Source organism: Panthera onca, chromosome B1, assembly GCF_046562875.1.
Source record: "Panthera onca isolate mPanOnc1 chromosome B1, mPanOnc1 haplotype 2, whole genome shotgun sequence".
NCBI lineage: Eukaryota > Metazoa > Chordata > Mammalia > Carnivora > Felidae > Panthera > Panthera onca.
This window is the reverse complement of record NC_138342.1, coordinates 156,316,351-156,335,703: the sequence shown is the minus strand read 5'-3', so window position 1 is coordinate 156,335,703 and position 19,353 is coordinate 156,316,351. Positions and strand designations below refer to the sequence as shown.

At 46.8% G+C, this 19,353-nt stretch overlaps 1 protein-coding gene across 4 annotated transcripts in view; it reads left to right on the top strand.

Annotated features, from left to right (window-relative positions):
* The first annotated feature begins 9,404 nt into the window (after window positions 1-9,404).
* Window positions 9,405-19,353, top strand: part of PTK2B (protein tyrosine kinase 2 beta) — a 125,755-nt gene continuing 115,806 nt past the window's right edge. For 2 of the 4 annotated variants that reach the window (XM_060653639.3, XM_060653640.3), the window contains exon 1: window positions 9,405-9,606. The gene's annotated coding sequence lies outside the window, so the exon portion shown is untranslated. The remainder of the gene's footprint in view (window positions 9,607-19,353) is intronic. The other 2 variants (XM_081795602.1, XM_060653641.3) reach the window with 2 other exon arrangements.

The window sequence follows — 19,353 nt, the reverse complement described above, 5'->3', positions numbered from 1 at the left end:
TCCCCCCATTAAACCAGAGACTTTTAAGGATTTCTGCAAAGTTAGCTATGGGAACTAGAATCCAGGCTGAATCTCTCCAACACCCCATTCCTGCCTCAGTTTGATCACTTTACAGCCTTCAGATGTAGGATCCCTTTCCCCTGACACATTTCCATTTTCTTGGTTTGTGTTGGAAGACAGTTCACGTGTGTCATTTTTCTGTATTTGAGCAGAGGCCTTTTTTGGAAAATCTTTTCAGGGATTCTTCTGTGGTGAAGAGCTTTGGAAGATAGTGTCCCCCTCCAGGCAAAGATCCAGCAGATTTAATGTCCCTTATGCAACATTCATTTTCCCTAAGCTTCTAGTGCCTCTCCTATAATGAAGCCTACCATGGCCCTCATCACCTAGGTTTCTGGTAACTGGGGCTCAGAAAAGTGGCCCCAATGCTTATTCCCAGTAAGTTACCAGTAACTTATATCCCCAGTAAGTTATTCACAGTTACCAGTGTTAGTAACCCACTGCTCTTTGTCTCTGATCCAGGAGTCTCATCTACCAGCATTCTTGATTCTGTGACAGGCTAACTTGTTAATTTGCAAGAAGGCTAAAATCTCAGTCCTTTTATAGTTCTTGACAATTGTCTTCCAAGCTTTACCTCAGAACAACCCCCCCCCCCCCCCCGCCACTTTCCCACTATGCCAAGGGGATGAATACCACTAATTACTGCCTTCTGCAGGGTTTCTTATACATGGTTCCTGGTCCTCCTGCATTTCCTGGGGAGCTCTGTAAAAGCACAGATCCCTATACCACTTTGGTCTACTTGCCTCTCTGAGAGAAAGGCCCAGGAATTTGCATTTTCACATACTCTCCAGTTAATTCTCAGGTACAGTAAAGCTTGAGGCCCACTGTTCCAGAGCTTCTCACCTGAGGAGTCAGATCTGGAGTTTTAGTTATGGATTCAAAAATTAACCTTAGAGGCAATCTCTGGAAAGACCACAAGATGGAGCTAATAACCCTACCCTCCAGGCATCTCCCTGAAAATCTTGTTTTCTACTTCATTTTCTGTCACTGTGTTCTCTTATCTGTGTGTCCCAGTTACTTTGCCAATCTATGTGTTTTGCTATCTGTGTGTTTCACTTTGTTCCTACAGGGCTTTTTTCCCTGTTTATTGTGTCATTGGTTTTCTCAGACTCTCTGAGTGGGGCCACAAATCAAAACAGGTGAAGAGTAGAAATTGAATATATCTTATTTTCTCTAAGCGGAATTCAAAAGTTAGTATTCAACCAGTAAGGTTCTCCAGGTTTTCTGGAAATCAAGAAGACACTTGGTTCTATTCCAAGCCCCACTACTAGCCAGAGGCATGACCCAGGACATATTACTTCACTTTTCTGGCTTCCTTTTCCTGGACTATAAAAGGAAAGATGGAACTAAATGCCCCTAAGTTCTCAGCAGCGCAGACACTCTGAACTTTTTTATACTTTGCATAATTTCAGTAAAGAGGGTGACTAATACTTACCCAGAGACCAGAAAAGAGAAATCTTGGTGACTATAACCAATCTGTCACCAGCTTCTGTTCCTTCTTTCAGTAGAAAGGAACTTTTTCTTAGGACTTTGAAGTTCAGGTCCTCCCTTGTACCTACTAAACTAATGCAAAAGCCCACTGGCAGTTCTCGCTGTTGGTAATTTGCCCCATCTCATACCCCAGACATTCTTGCCAGGCACTGCCACATTCTAGGCCCTTGCTATAACCATGAAAATTAATGTAAGGAATGACAACTATCTTTTAAGTGTTGTGTGAGAAAAAAAATCCTACGTGCAGAAAGATAAGTATTCTTTTTTTTTTTCCTTTTTAAATCAGTAGGCTTGAAAATGATTATTGCAAATAAAAGGCAAAGAGATTAACAAGATTAGATTTTTTTTTCTTTTAAAGGCAAAACCCAACTCTACGCTGCCTAAAAGGAGCCCACTTTAAATATGAGCATACAAAGAAGTTAAAAGAATAGAAAAAAAGGTATACCATGCTAATAGGAGTCAAAGAAAGCTGGAGCGGCTCTGTTAATATCCGAAAAGCAGATTTCATTTCACAGAATATTACAGGGATAATATATAGGATGGCTGCTGAATGCAATAGTTGCAAAGCTGACAATTGCAAGAACCATTGCCAGACATAGGCAACCAGACGTGCAGACATAACTGAGCTTATTCAACAGAATTACCAAGGAAATCTTTGAGAAAATCACTATAGTCTGATGCTTGATGTGGCACACAGTGATGGCTTAGGCCTTCTCTTAGGCCTAAACCATGGAAAAAAGGAAGGTAGGAGCTCTTATTTGGCTTGAATAATGCAGGGAGAACTTCCATAAGAAGTAGTGTTAATGCAAGTAGTTAGGAATACACTTAGGGTAGTAAATTGCCTGCCTCTGGGTCAGATTGGGTTGCAGACTTATTTGATCCACATGTTTTTTTTCCCCCTCTGTACCATTTATCATATATGATCTTGTAAGCCTCAACTTTTTTTTTTGTTTGTTTCAAGTGTAGATTTAAATTCCAGTTAGTTAACACATAAGGTAATATTAGTTTCAAGAGTAGAATTTCGTGATTCATCACTTACATATAACACCCAGTGCTCATCACAAGTGCCCTCCTTAATACCCATCACATCTAGCCGATCCTCCCCGTTATCCCTCCAGTAACCCTCAGTTTGTTCTCTATAGTTAAGAATCTGTTTTGGAGCACCTGGGTGACTCAGTCGGTTAAGCATCCAACTCCTGATTTCAGCTCAGGTCATGATCCCACAGTTCATGACTTTAAGCCCTGCATCAGGCTTTGTGCTGATAGCATGGAGCCTGCTTGGGATTCTCTCTCTTCCTCTCTTTCTCTGTCTCTCCTCTGTGCTCTCTCTCTCAAAATAAATAAATAAACATAAAAAAATGAGAATCTGTTTTCTGGTTTGCCTCTCTTTTCCCCCCTATGGTCATCTGTTTTGTTTCTTAAATCCCACATATGAGTGAAATCATATTGTATTTGTCTTTCTCTGAGTTATTTCACCTAGCCTAATACACTCTAGATCCATCCATGTTGTTACAAGTGGCAAGATTTCATTCTTTTCAATGGCTGAGTAATATTCTATTGTATATATATACACCACATCTTCTTTATCCACTCATTAGCTGATGGGCATTTAGTAAGCCTCAACTTTTATATTTTTAGAATCTTTTAAAGGTTTATTTATGTTTGAGAGACAGACAGAGCATGAGTGGGAGAGGAGCAGAGAGAGACGGAGACACAGAATCCAAAGCAGGCTCCAGGCTCTGAGCTCTGAGCTCTCAGCACAGAACCCGACTCAGGGCTCGAACTTGCAAACCACGAGATCATGACCTGAGCCAAAGTCAGACGCCTAACTGACTGAGCCACCCAGGCGCCCCTATTTTTTTTTAAATGTTTGTTTATTTTTGAGAGAGAGAGAGAGAGACAGAATGCAAGTGGGGGAGGGTCAGAGGGAGGGAGACACAGAATCTGGAACAGGGTCCAGGCTCGGAGCTGTCAACACGGAGCCTGACGTGGGGCTGGAACCCAAGAAGGGCGAGATCATAACCTCAGCTGAAGTCGGATGCTTAACCGACTGAACCACGCAAGCATACATGGCTGTAGACATGCTGAATAGCAGCTGCTCCCTGTGGGAGGGACATTTGTTCTCCAGTTTGCCACAGTCTCTATCCAGCTAGCTTCCCTCACATTCCCTGCCTTGCCTCTGTAGACACTCAAGCTTTCAACCCCTTGCCTGGATTTCCCCAGTGAAGGTTACATCTGGCTGCTAGTCATCGTGAAGGAGGCAGGGTGGTAAAATACTCTAGTATAGACAGGCAACTTGGTAACTTGGCAAAATGAAGTCTAAACTGATTTTCCATTTTTCAGAAATTTCTCTTTAAGCACCCAATTATTTTACTGCAAATATTTTGAGTAGACATTTTTTGAAATATATTGTATGATTTTTCTTTCTCTAAAACCTAGCATGCAGAACATCATTTGGACTTTCCTTCACGATTTACCAAAACAGACAATAATTACTGTGCTATGCTGGGTCATAAAGGGGTGCCCTCAGGAGTCAATGCAGTAGGTAGGGTTGTTTGTCCCTATTCTGTAAATGGCCACAGATGCCTATGTTTCAAGGGTTCTTAGAGTTGCTAGGCACTTTAGTTTTCTTTCTTTTTCAGAGGTTCTTCTTGCTACCAGCACCAATCTGCCTGTCACAGCCTGCTCTCGATCCCTAGTTAATGCTTCCAACCTAGTGTGGGCTAGGAACAGACAGCCACATTTGTTAGAATTGCGGATGTCCATAATGGCAAGACAAGGTTCATACAGTGACGCCTTTGCTTCAGAGCTTATCCATAGGTTGTGGGGACCTGGCGAGCTCACTCACAGGTGGGAGTAAAGGATTGAGGGCCGAGAAGGCCAAAGTCACAGAAGTCACGGAGCTGACTCGAAGTGGGCAGGGTGGAAGGGAAGGCTGCGTTTCCACACGGCAACTCTATGGGAGCACCCTCCAGCCCACTGCCCTGCAGCCACGTTGGGGAGCCACAAAAGTGCCAGACAGCAGTGCCCAGAGTTGTGGAAACTGCCTGGCCTCTGTGGCACTGAGGCTCTGCCTGTTGCTTTTAAAGGGAATATAAAAACATGCTTCTGACTTCTCCAACTGCCCTCCCTCTTGGGTACCCAAATTAATTTCTCAGTGGATTTAATGTGGCTTTATTTTTCCCAAAGAGATTCACTTTGGCTTATGCCCAGGAATCTGTTTTTTTTCCCTCTATGGAAAGATTTTATTTATTTTAACTTTTTCACTATAAACATTTCCAAACACACTATTAGAGAGAATGGTATAATTAACCCCCACATACCCATCATTCAGTTTATGTCAGTTATCAAATTTGCTATTTTTGTCTCACTTCTCCCCTCCACATTCAGGGGGATGGGTGTGGTGGAATATTTTATTTTATTTATTTTTTATTTTATTTTATTTTATTTTTTTTATTTTTTAACGTTTATTTATTTTTGAGACAGAGAGAGTCAGAGCATGAACAGGGGAGGGGCAGAGAGAGAGGGAGACACAGAATCTGAAACAGGCTCCAGGCTCTGAGCTGTCAGCACAGAGCCCGACGCGGGCCTCGAACTCACAGACCGTGAGATCATGACCTGAGCCGAAGTCGGAGGCTTAACCAACCAAGCCACCCAGGCGCCCCTGTGGTGGAATATTTTAAAGCAACCATTATTTTTATTTCAGGAACACATTTTTTTAAGTTACAACAGTATATAATACCTGCCATTTATTGGTAGCTATGAGCCATAGCACTAGCAGGGAAATTTACATGTATTATTTCTAGTCCTTAGACAACTGGGTCAAGTAAATTATTCCCATTTTATAGATGAGGAAATTGAGGTTCAGCCTTAATTTGTATAAAAAAAATATGCTGAATGATAGTATATTAGGATGCATTTTTTTAAAACTTTTTTTTAATGTTTATTTATTGTTTTAGAGAGAGAGAACACTAGCAGGGGAGGGGCAGAGAGAGAGGGAGACACAGAATCTGAAGCAGACTCCAGGTTTGAGCACAGAGTCTGACACAGGGCTCTAACCCATGAACCATGAGATCATGACCTGAGTTGAAGTCAGACGCTCAACCAACTCAGCCACTCAGGTGCCCCTTAGTTAGGATGCATTTTAAGCTATGGTGACAGAAAAGCCCCCAATGCAGTAACCTGCACAATTTAAGTGTCTCTTTCCTTCTCATGTAAAAGTTCAAGTAGGCCCAGGGGCACCTGGGTGGCTTAGGTGGTTAGGCATCCAACTCTTGGTTTCAGCTCAGGTCATGATCTCATGGTTCATGAGTTCAAGCCCACATCAGGCTCCACACTAATAGCACAAAGTATGCTTGGGATTCTCTCTCTCCCTGTCTCTCTGCCCCTCCCCTGCTCACGTGCATTCTCTCTCTCTCTCTCTCTCTCTCTCTCTCCCCCCCCCCCTCTCTGTCTTTCAAAATAAATGAATAAACTTAAAAAAGTTCAAGTAGGCCCAGGCCATGTCTAGGGCTTGCTTGATGGCATTATGGACCCAGCCTTTGTTTCTCCACACCACACCAAGATGGCCACTCCAGTTTCCATCAGTAGGTGCAGGTGGAAAAGGAGGTAGTGGAGGCTGTGCCCATTCCCTTGAAATGCACAATCCTGAAGCTGCACACACAACCTCTACTCACCAGCCGTGGCCCAGACCTTCATCACATGGCCATACCTGCAAAGGAGACTGGAAAATGTAGTCTTTATTTTGGGCAGCTTATGACTACAAACCAGGGATTCTATTACAAGGGAAGAAAGGAGGACAACCAGCAGTGTCTTTATGATGGAATAAAGGGTCCTTTTGAAGTCTAGGGCATGGTTTTGAGGTTTGTTTGTTTTGTTTTTGTTCTGGTATCAGCGGTGGTCCATTTAGCAAACCCAGCAGTACCTGGTTTAATTAGAGGTAGATGTCCTTTGGTGATGAAGGATTTCAAGTATTTAATCCTTGTGCCCAGGAGTTGTTTTTTTTTTTTTTCTTTGTTCATTTTGTTGTTCTTGTTCAGAGCACTTATAACCAGACTATTCTTTTAACATGAAATTTATTCTGATAATAAAATTATAGTATTGATTTTATTCCACTATCCATAATGGAGAGACCCCAATTACTTACCATTACATGCCAATGACGGGTTTAGATTCAGTTCTGCTCTCTCCCACCTGGGTGGCTGTGGACAAATTATTTACCTTTTCCTCCTTTTCCTTTCTACCAAATAAGAATGCTACTATTTACCTCAATGAATTGTGGAGATCAGTTAGATGATGGATGAAAGTTCTAGTCACACAGCAAACACTTGACAGATTGTATCTGTTCAGATACATATGTAATCTCTCCCCACTGAACCTACCCTATTTAATTCCTATTCTTTTTCTTATTTAACTTTATTTTTTATTTTTTAAAATTTACACCCAAATTAGTGTATAGTGAAGCAATGATTTCAGTAGATTCCTTAATGCCCCTTACCCATTTAGCCCATCCTCCCCCTTTTTTTTAAGTAAGCTCCACGCCCAATGTGGGGCTTAAACTTACAACTCCGAGATCAAGAGTCACATGCTCTACTGACTCAGCCAGCCAGGAGCCCCTAATTCCTATTATTTCTAAAAATAAAATCATAGTATGTTATAGCACAATAGCATTTTAATCACCATAGGATGTATTTTTTCATACCAATCAATTTCATACCTATCATACCCATCAATTAAGTGGGGCATCACAATACCCTGTGAAATGGGTAGAAAAGAGAGTACCTATTCCTCTACTCTCCTAGATTAGGAAATACAAGCTCAGAGAGATCGATCTGCTTGCCTAAAGTCACGCCTTTCCTCTTGACTGGATCCTTCCCATGTGCAGGTTAACCTGTTCCACTAGCTACCATCTTAAACAAATGACAAAACACACAATGAGACATAGGTAGAATCTTTTAAGAACACTTATACAGAATTCTAGGCTCTGGGAAGCATTTCTGATAGGTTTTTTACTAATACTGCATACAACACAGGCAGTGTATCCAACCCAGGGAGTTTCCCAAGGTCCTCTTTTTTTTTTAATTTTTTTTTTAACATTTATTTATTTTTGAGACAGAGAGAGAGCATGAACAGGGGAGGGTCAGAGAAAGAGGGAGACACACAATCCAAAACAGGCTCCAGGCTCTGAGCTGTCAGCACAGAGCCCGACGCGGGGCTCGAACCCACGGACCGTGAGATCACTGACCTGAGCCGAAGTCGGACGCTTAACCGACTGAGCCACCCAGGCGCCCTTCCCAAGGTCCTCTTAATAAATAAAACCTATGATTGTACGGTGCTAGGAGCTAGGTTTCAGAGCTTAAAAAAACAAAAACAAAAACAAAAACAAAAAAAAACCTCTGAAGAATTCAACATGCTCCAAAAATTTTCTCAATTTTTGGGCTGAAAATTTCTCAAATTACAGCCCAGCCAGATTGTAGATTATGGATTTGGCCACATGATGGCAGCATACACAAACTCACTTTTTCTTAAACCTATTTGGATTAGTTTTGTTCCTTCGTTCCCATTGCCTCCAGCCCAACACAGACCCTCAATTGCTAATGCAAGTATCTAACCTTCACATCATTCAACATTCATCTCCTCATTCCTGTGCACAAGAAGACAGAAGGGCCCCCCATTTTCCGAAGCCCTCTGAGACCTGCAGTGGCGTCCAGGAGTCAGCTGATCACACTTTGAGAGACATTGACATTCTGGCTTTGTGGCCTTGGACAAGTTAAGGAATCTAAGCCTTGGTTTTCTTTTCAGAAAGTGGGGGAAATTAAATGAAATCACGTAAACTGAAAGCTTTCTTAGCAACAGTGGTTGGTGTTGAAACTTGCTCACCAAATGCTAGATTTTCCTTTTGTTCTCCTGGGGTGGCTAATCCATTGAGTTTGGGGTTACGGGTGAGGGAGTATCGGGGGTCATGACGTGTGCCAGGCTGTCACCTATAGCTGCACAACTCTGGGGGCCACCATCTTCAGAGACGACCCTGTGAATAGTATCTTCTAGAACTCCGGGAGATCCTAATTCTTCACAGGACACAGGATGAAGAAGTTTGGGGCAGGGGCTCTGGAGAGGAGCTTTGAGGTTGTGGGGGACATTGAGGACACACCAGCTTTGCAACCTTATGCTAAGTCCAGTTCACCTCCTCCTACTCAAGGGAAGTCAGGAATTTTTCTAGCAATAGGGGAAAAGGGTTTCTAAGTGCCCTTGAGTCACTGTCTTGAATTTCACTGCCCTGTTGGCCTGAGTAAAGAGGTGAACCAGCTTCTTTGTTTGGGCAGCCAAGTTAGCTGATATGGAGATGGGGCCAGGTAAAGGCTGCCCAGCTTCTGTGACAATTCTTGTGCTGCCCCTGGTCCTGCCCTCTCACAGCACAAGCACCTGGGTCAGTTCTGCCAAAGCCCCTGGCAATATTCACCTGATCCCAGTGTCCCATCAAGGGGCTGGGGCCACTGTAGAAGTAGGGGGGAGAGGGGGAAGCCCCGGAGGGGCACGGATGCTGAGATTATGGGAGGCAGGTAACAGCCTCCCACTAGGAGGCTAGAGAGGAAACACCAACGTCTAAACGTGGCCTCCAAAAGCCGGCCTGTGGAGTAGGAAGAGGCAGGGGTGGTTGAAATTCAGAGGGGTCAGCCGCTCAAAGGGCACGCAACAGCAGAAGACCCCTTCTGGGGTTGGGAGAGGGCTGCCCAGGTGGGCACGTGCAGCTCAGGGAATTGGTGGTGGCGTCTACTTCAGGGTTTATGGTAAGAGGCTGGAGCAGGCACACACTCAGCACCACAGACAACACACCCCACCCTTTAAGGAAGTGAGGAGGAGAGCAGCAGGGGTGTGGTTAACTAGGAGGAGGAGAGGGGAAAACACAAACCTGTCAGCCCTGTTACTCAGCGGAGGCCTCCGGAGCCACCGCGGATCCCTTACCTGCCGCAGCCCCTGGACCCACCTGTACCTGCCGCCGCGCAACCCGCGCCTCACCTGGCGAGCCGAGGAGCCGTCGGAGTCGGCGCTTCTCTCGGTGTGAGTCCCCTCCCGCGATCCGGGCTGAGCGCCCAGCCAGAAGTTGGAGGCTGGACGGGGTGGCAGGGGGTGGCAGGGGGTGATTCCGAGACTGGGGGTACCTGGACCGGCCTGAGAGTTCCTGGAAAAGGAACTCAGGAGTCGGAGCTGCTGGTGCACCGCATGCCCAGGCTCACTAGCCCTCCCCAGGGGTAGAGGGATTCTATTTTTGGAGTTAATTTGAGACAGAAGGGTGTTTCTCCCTCTTTGTCCTCGTTAAGTATTCGTGGAGGGGAGGCGTGGGGGGGGGGGCGGTGTGCAGATGATGAGAAGGCACCAAAGGGCCACCTGCCGCTAAAGGTTAGACCAGAGAGCAACAGACCAGGGCTTTCAGAATCCAGCCACAGGTGCTGCCTCAGAGCCCCTCCCTGCGTCCTGCCCTCTCCCCTCTCCCCATGCCCTTCAGCACCCCCACCCTGGTCCTATTCCCATGCCTTTCCCACTGCTCTGGCATGGACTTCCTGCCCCCCTAGAGGGCATCTGCTAAATCGAGCCCTGACTGGAAGCAAGCTGGGAGGGCTCTGAGAGGGGAATAGAGGCAGAACTCCAGGGTGTGTGTGTGTGTGTGTGTGTGTGTGTGTGTGTGTACTAAAGTTAGCACTCCCTGCACACTGGTTCTTTGTGAAACTACCTTCTAAAGGCCATGAAAGGGTTAAGTTCTGTGCTGCCTTCTCCTGCTGTCAGGCTGTGCGTGGGCAAAGCCTTGGGTGGGTGAACAAGGAACATATGGGTGATGTTCTGAGCCCACCGAGCCCCACCACCTGCCCTAACCCTCAGCCATCTGACACTGGCATCTCCCCACACCCCAAACGTGGGGCTTAATCCAATTAGACTCTTTTAAAGGGGCCAGGGGGAGAAGGGAAGCAGAGTTTGGACACAGAGGGGGCATGTGCCAGGAGGGTTTGGGAGCCCAGGAGGAAGTTTCTGCTGACCTGTAGCTAGACCTGAGCCCACAGGGACAGTTGGTCTGGAACGATCAGGTAAGGGACATGAGCAGGCGCTCTCTCCTCACCTGAGTCCCGGCCAGGAAATGCCGTTGGGGAGCTAAGCCCCAGCTTTTCACAACTCTGAGGGAGGGAGAGGAGGCAGAGATGAAAAAGTGAGTAAAGATGGAAGGGAAGGAGGAAGCAGTCACATTCAGGAGATGCAGCTCTGCCTGAACATTCTTCATTCATTCATTCGTTCATTCAATAAGCATCTGCTGAACTTCCCACCTGAGGTCACATGCTGGTGCTGGGCGTGGGGAGACACCGGTGTATGTGACCCGCCCCTGCTCCCTGGGGCATGCTGCAATGGGAAGGGGCAGTGGTCACGGAGTCAGGGAAGACTTCCCGGCAGAAGTGACTCTAGGTGGAGACGCTAAGGATCCATAGGAATCAGCCAGATAGCGGGAGAGAGGGAAAAAGACCCGCACAAAGCACAGTTAGGGCTAAGACCTGAGGCCAGAAGCAGCATGACACATTCAGGAAACTGAAAGTAGTGCAGTGTGTTCTGAGCATGGAGAATGCAGGGGCGAGGTGAAGCTGGAGAGGTAAGTAGAGACAGCTCCAGAAGGGCCTGCTCAGGCTGCCATGGCAACTCGTGTTGGAGCAACGCTTGGGACCTAGAGCCAGGCGGGAGACTTCCCGGCATGCCTCTGACTCTAGGGTGGGGTTGCTAGATTTAGCAAATAAAAACACAGGACACTCAGATTTGAATTTCAGAGAAGCAATTAATCTTTTTCTAGGATAAGTATATCCCGTGCAATATTGGGACATACTTATACTCAGACGTTATTTATTGTTTCTCTGAAATTCAAATGTAACTGGGTATCTGGTGTTTTATCTGGCAACACTTCTCTACAAGAAGGCTGAAGATGCTACCATGCTGGGGATAGGCAGGTGCCAGGAGAACATATTTATCAGGGCATATTTATCTTGTAACCAATCCTCCTGGATTCCAGTTTGGGACTCCTTCACTGACTGACTGTGTTATTTCTTTTTCTGTTTTTTAAAATGTTTATTTATTTGGGAGGGGGACAGAGAGCGAGGGAGAGAGAGAGAATCCCAAGCAGGCTCCACACTGTCAGCACAGAGCCCGACACGGGGCTTGAACCATGAGATCATGACCTGAGCTGAAATCAGGAGTCAGAAGCTTAACCGATTGAGCCACCCAGGTGCCCCTGACCATGTTATTTCTTCAAAACAAAAACAAAAACAAAAACAACTTGGTCCACGTGTTTATCTACACAGCTGAAGGACAATGATGCCTCAGAAAGAAATTGGGCTTTGGAGCCTGACGGACCTGGATTCAAATCCAAACTTGGCTGCTTGCCCACTGTGAGGCTCTGCACAGACCACTTAGCCCCAGTATCTCTTTTCTGAAAGAATACAGGAATACTTGGTTGTCCAGGCTGTTGAGAGGATCAGTGATAATGCATGTAGTTGCCTAGTGAGTGCTAAGGAAAAAGTGGCAGATACTAATTTTTGTAACACCTCCATGGGGATGACCAAAGTGGTATCCACCAAGTTCTTGGGGCTCATTGATTTCTGTTTATATTTACCGAGCACTCTGAGATCCCAGGGGAAATAATGTGGTAGGGTCCTGCTTCTAGTGAGAGAGTGGGTTAGCTCCTGGGCAGAGAGGGAGAGCCCGAATTGGCTTTTGTTTTTCCAGCTTTGCCATTGCCTTCGAGTAGGCCTCCTCTTCGAGGAGAGCCCCAGCTCTCCTCTTGGAGGAAAGTGGGTGGGAGAGAGGCAGAATTAACTGAAGGGAAATGTGAATTAATTAAAAGAGAGAATCCACATAAAACACCTAGCACAGCGCCTGACACAAACAAATGCGCTATAAAATTTAGCTGCCCTTATTCCCATTTTTACAAGTAGCTTATTAGAAAAATAGCTTTCAGGGGTGGATGAAGAAAGGGCGCCTTGTGAACCATGTTTGGACTTTAACAGGAGCATTTGTGAAAGCAAACTAGGGGCCTCCTAAAAGGGAACCCGGAGGGAGTTAAGAATTTGTTAAGAGAAAGAGGAAATGGAAATTGTGTTCCCCTTGTGGGAACCGCTGAGTGAAAAATGGCCCCTCTTTCCAATGGCTAAGCCTCCCCATCTCTATGCCCAGTGATAGGCCTTTTGTCCCCAGCTCTTTAGAGCAGCATTTGCCAAACAGTGTTCAGAGAAACTATGCCATGAGATAGTTATGGGTGTTCCATTGGGGAAATGTTCAAATGAGCTGGCTCTCACAGATTTGTCATGCAAATTTACACAGTCAAGGTTATGATAAGTCCTGCAGAAAAAGACTCCTGTATCACTGGGCCTACTAGCATTCTGTAAATTTGACTATAGAACTCTGGCAGGGGTGTAGGGAAACCTATTATTGTTTCATAGGAAATAACATTTCATATCTAGTGACAGTTGATGTGGGTACAGTTCTGGGACCAAGCAGGTCTTTCAGAGGACATTATTCATCCCATAACTCTATCAGGGAGGGATCTAATTTATTGTAGACTCAGCGATGTCCAACTTACAGAAGATCTTCAGGGACTGAGCACTTATGTAGAGCTGTCCCTGTACCACATATCCCCCATGGACAGAAACCCCTACTCGTGTCAACCAAAATCTTACTGCAACTTACCCCCATTTCCCATTGTTCACAGAGAACCCTGGGGAAAGTATGGCTCTTAGCAAGTAGCCCTCCATTCTGATGGCAGTAGCTCAGTGCCCTGAATATGGCTAAGACAGGCACAGTTGGTGCGGGAAGGGAAGGAAGGGAGCATACCTGGGTAGACCCCAAGTGGTAGGTCTCCCAGTCTGTAAATTTCCCCCTGCCCAGGAGTGGCCTTGTGGCCTTGGCCTCCCAGAGGAATGGGGCTCTCGGGTGGTCACACATGGGTGGCTGGAAATACCCAACTGCTGGCATGTTCAGGGCTGCAATGGTGGTGATTAAGAGAAGTCCTTGCTGGCTCAGTGACTGAGGGTTTCTCCTAGACTCTGGGCCATTTCTAGGGTAGAGGGGGAGGAGCAAGAATAGTGGCCTCCGCAATGCTAACATGGTTGGTAGTCCTATGGTCAAGTGCAAAAGCTTGGAGTCAGTCAGCCAAGCTTCCAGCTCCAGTTCCTGGACTTGTCGCTTGACATTAGGCAAGTCACGTAGCCTTGTCCTCCTCATCTATAAGACAGGTGAGAAAGGAGGCAGGCAGTTGGAGGAGGGGGGCTGGGGTAATAGGCATTTATCAACTTACATGGCCTATTTCAATATTTTAACATCCCTTTTGCCTCAACTGCACATAAAAGAAATGCCGTCCTTCGGGGCGCCTGAGTGTCTCAGTCGGTTAAGCATCCGACTCTTGATTTCTGCTCAAGTTGTGATCTCACGGTTCGTGGGTTCAAGCCCCGCATTGGGCTCTGTGCTGACAGCATGGAGCCTGCTTGGGATTCTCTGTCTCTGTCTCTGCCCCTCCCCTCCTTGCTCTCTCTCAAAATAAAAATAAATAAATTTAAAAATAAAATTCAGCCCTTCAACAGGCACGCAGTAGGCATTGAATAAGTATGGCTCTCCTTATCATTCTACTTTTATACTTAGGGTTCACCTGAGCTGGTGGGGAAGCACCTGAGGGAAAAGGCCATCTTCTGAGGGCTGGCACCCATGGCTTCTTGCGTGTGCTGTCTCACCAACCTGCATCACATCTCCAACAGTTTTTGCGTCTTGCCCCCCACTGCACACCCAATTCCCCATGCTTGATGAACAGCCTGGGCCTATTTAACTATTTAACCATTAAAGAGACTTTCTACTACTGCCCGTCAGACAATGGAGTCTGAATGGTCACTTGAGGTGTTGAACAAGCTGACAAGCTTCATGAGCTAGTGGCTTCACTCTCTTGGGGTTCTCAGCGTCCTGTGCAAAGCTCTGAGCTGTGTGAAGGCATGGCTGTGGGGGAGGGGACCGTTTTTTGAGTCACTCTGCTGTTTCCCAAGGTATAATTATTACTCATGATGACAGTTTGATTAAGAGAGCAGGCTGGAGGCTGCAAATTCCGATGCCCTTTTTATCTAGACACAACGGATAGACTGGTGGGAACACAGGGGTGGTTCCAGGTGGGCTATGGGTGGGCGGCAAGAAAGGACACTCCCCTGGTCAACGTGATTAGAACTAACACCAACTACTGCCAACATCCATGGAAGGGTGATCCCCATTTCTCTCTTGGGGACTGTTCACTAACATCTTCCTTCCAGTGCCCTTCTTGCCTTTTATGTCTTTAAATCCACCTACAAAGAATCTGGCCACATCACTCACTAGCTGGGGCCTCACAGGAACATACCTCTCCCAGTGTTTAGAACTTGACACTGGGTTTAATTGTTATCTCATGAGCCAGTCTCCCTTTCAGTTAGGCCAATTCTCCCAACACCTTTGAGGGCACAGGACCACCGGTCCCCTTTCCTGTGCCCCTTCTTTCTCTGAGGGTCTGCCCACTGCCTGGATCTCTCAGACTCTCCCAGCTGATGCATCCCCACTGGGACAACTGAGGACCCTGGAGGTTCCTTGCAAGCCTTCTGGGAATTCTCTCCCCCACCCCCTCCAAGAGTTTGGGCTTTGTTTGCTCTTGGGGGATGGGAAGGGGCAGGGATCTGTTTCTCACCAGTGAGAGAACAGCCGCTCTGGTCCTGGCCACTGGAACATCACATCTTCTGGTTTCTAAATGATGTAATTTGCCCCGCCCCCTACTTCCTCCCTAGCCTCAAGCACATCTCTGTTCTCCAGGAGCTTTTGCAATGGGAACCCAGCTCCTCTCTTGGGGTGTGGGTTTACACTCTCCCACACCTGTTCCTGCTCCAGGCAGGTTAGCAGAGATCTGACACTCCAGCATCTCAGAAGGCGCCCTTATCAGCAGCAGCCGGTTACCTTCCCTCCTCTATTTTCACAAACACGGGCTACCAATGTACAGTGATGTGAACCTAGGCAGTCATAAGTGGCTTGAGTTCCCAAGCCCCTGGTGCAGGCAAGTTGGGAGGCTGGGTTAGCAGACAGCTGATCAGGAGTCAAAACAAGACATGGCTCCAGTTTAGATCCTGCCATTTGCTAGCAATGTAACTTCGGAGGGGGAGGGTGGTCTCTTCAGTCTTGCAGACCTCCCTTTTCTCACTTAAAAATGATGAAGTACAGCGTCCTTGATTAGATCCTTGAGAGAAATCCTTGACTTGTGTGAAAATGCCCTGGAAAGCACCATAGGCACTCTACCTAGAAAGATGAAGAGTTGTGGGTTAGAGCCTTGACTCTGTCCCTTTCTACCTGTGTGTCATTGCTACACAGAGACTTAGTTTTCTCATTTGCAACTTGTTCTAGATATCTGTTTCCTTTTTCTACCCTCTTCACCTCCTCAACTCTCAGGGCCAGTCTTTCTTTCCTTTTCTTTTTTAAATGTTTATTTATTTTTGAGAGAGAGAGAGAGAGAGAGAATGCATGAGCAGGGGAGGAACAGAGAGAGAGGGGGGACAGAGGATCCGAAGCAAGCTCTGTGCTGACAGCAGTGAGCCCAATGCGGGGCTCATACTCATGAACCATAAGATCATGACCTGAGCCGAACTGACTGAGTCACTCGGGTGCCCCACGGTCAGTCTTTCTTTACAGGTGAGGGACTGTGTCTGTTCTCAGTGAGTTTACAGACTGGTGGAGGAGGTGGTAAATAAAGATACGTAACTGTAAGACAAGATGGGGACTTGCAGTGCCATAAAAGGCACCCATAAAGTGTGATGATGTCAGAGGATGGAGAGATTACTCTGTCTGGGGAGTCCAGGGATGCTTCCTGGAGGAAGTGGAATTGGAAATGCTCTGAAAGGATGGGTAGGGTCTGGCCGCAGAAACTTGGGATGGTGCTTGTGGATAAAGAAGAGAGTAAATAAAAGCAGGGAAGTGGGAAGGCCTAGTCTGAATGACTCACTTTGGGTGGAGCCGAGGCTGTCAAAGGGCAATAAAGCTAAGGGCGGAAAGTAAGATAAGGCTTCAACCTGGTGGCTGAAAAGTTTGAACATTACTCTGAAGGCTGCAGGGAGTCTTTGGACTTTATGCTGAAGGCTGTAAAGAGCTGTGGAGATGTCAACTTGGGTGAAGGGGGCCCTGATCAAATTTGGGCAGTAGCAGGTAAAGAGGATCCGAGAAAAGAGAGCTTGACATTTCAGGAGGAGCAGCTATGATATGTTACAATAATTCATGTCTTAAGAGTCTGGATAAATTCAGGATGATATGGGGGTCCTGGAGATATCTGCTAGTCAGTTGGAGGCTTCTCCATTCTCCGAGTTGAAAGCGGTCCTTAGTTGAATGGGAAAGCTGTAGCATTCATGGGAACATCAAATTGTTTACGTTATACCCAGAATTTGCCATTCTCCTTAATCCCCTCCTTCTTCCACACTTTTGATTCACAGATAAGCCCTTTCCCACAGCCTTCATCTTTTGCTAGGTATGCGCTAAGTGTCAGCTTGTCTCCAGGTTTAATGGCAACCTCCTTGAGAGTCAGTGAGCAACTTGCACTTAGATCTGCTGCCCCTCCATCCACCCTCATCAGTTCACGTGACTCCAGGGCTCTACTTCCAGCCAGGCCCTCCTCCCTTCAGCCCCCCACTTCCAAGAGTCTATAAGACATTTCCACTTGAGTAATTCATCTTATTTTTTTTTTAATTTTTTTTTAACGTTTATTTATTTTTGAGACACACAGAGAGAGAGAGCATGAACAGGGGAGGGTCAGAGAAAGAGGGAGACACAGAATCGGAAACAGGCTCCAGGCTCTGAGCGGTCAGCACAGAGCCTGACGTGGGGCTCGAACTCACGGACCGCGAGATCATGACCTGAGCCGAAGTCGGACGCTTAACCGACTGAGCCACCCAGGCGCCCCGAGTAATTCATCTTAAATGCTACATGTAGGAAACCAAGTTCATCAGTTTCTCAAACAAAACCATCTCTTCCTCCAGGCATCTTTCCTGTTCATGTAGTGGTCTTTCTCCTAGAGTCCCAAGTCGGAAACCTTGAAGTTCTCTTCCCTTTCTCCTCTTTGCTTTTCTCTGCTCGTATCTTACCTATCCTAATCCTGCAGATTCCTCCTTCATGACTCTCATTTCCGTCTTCTCTTCCCCCATCCCCCTGCAGCACTGCTCTAGTCCAGGCCACGCTGATTAGCTAATATCCCCTAATATTATCTAGGAGCCTCTCTCTTTCCTTCTTCCAGTTCCCTCAGAAGCTCCCATGACCCTAGACAAATCCAGATCCCTTAAATTTAGTCTTCAGTGCCATCAATTATCTGGCCTTTGTCTACCCTTCTAGCTCCCCCATACTTTCCATGCTAAGCTCTTCACCCTAACTAGCCTGATCTGCTCACTGGTCCCCATCAAACATTTGCTCAGGTCCTGGTCCTGCCCGAAGCCCTGCCCACCTTCCCAACTCTGACAGAGCTTCTTTGCCTCCTCTGATCTGCCAGAATTTATTAGCCCATCCCAGTGTGAAATTCTTTGGGGGCAGGGGGGTGCTTTTCATTTTGTTCTCCTTCTTAATTGCCTCAAGTCCCAAAGAGTGGAGATTCCATTTCCCTTCTTCCCTACACACTGATGCCTGGCTCACTGGGCCAGATGTAGATCTGCCTCATTCCCTGTGCTGGCATCTCAGCTGCCAATGGCAACAGAGCAGGAACCTCATTCCCCCCAGGTGTCAGGTTGTGCTCTTTGTCTCTTTGGATTTGTGGAGGTTTCCTCAAGCCCTGGACAGGAAGTCAGAGATTTGGAGCAGAAGCTCCATAATCTCTTTATAAGCTACTCCTGTGTCTCTCTAATCCCTGGATCCTTGCCTTTGTCTTTTCCCTCATCCTCCTGCTTATTGAGCTCATTTGAACCAGACTGAAGGACAGGAGAAAGACAGGGTATAGGAGAAAATGCAGGGAACCTGGTAGAGGGGAAACTGCTTTGGGAATATGGAAGAGAGATTTGCAAGGCAGAGGCTGGCGGTTTTTAGTTACCCGGACTTAAGCCTGAATGTGCACAGGCATAGGGTTTGCCATGGTAACTGCACTCAGAGCTTTCTGGATCCTGCAGTCCCAAGATTTGAAAACCCTGAGTACACATTGGCTCCTTTATCTCCAGAGAGTGGCCCTCCGTTGGCCCCAGTGTACCTCTGAGCCCTCTCCCTCTTTCTCTTCCTGACTCTCTATGTAGAAAAACTCTTCCTGCTCCCGTTTGCTAAACACTTAGCCTCCAACCTGTGTTCACTCCCAGGGAAAGGCATGAGGGGCAGAGAGAACCCCACCCTGAGAATGGGAGCCCTGGGTCTGGTCAGTGGCTGCTCTGTCACTGTCCCTCCACATGATCTTAGATGAGTCACCTGGGTAAGCCTGTTCAAGTTTCAGGGTTTTCATTTGTACATACAATAAGGTTTAGGGACTTGTTAACAAGTGGACAGTTTTCCTCAAAACGGATCTTAGGCAAAAGCCCAGTATGTAAACCAGGTAAAAACAGACCCTCCCAGGGTTGAGCAGGGAGGCAGGTGCCTGCTGGACCTTAAGCTCTTCCACAGTGGTCCCTGGGTGGTCTCTGGGCCCTCCGTGCATCTCTTGGGGCCTGGGTCATCTTGGATCCTTTCCAGGCCTCCAGTTCTGGAGATCCTTATTGTTTGTGTGTGGTGGGGGCTGGAGAATGGGTCTGGATTCAAGTGGATTCTGTAAATAATGATCTCAAAGTAAGGAATCCAGCCTGG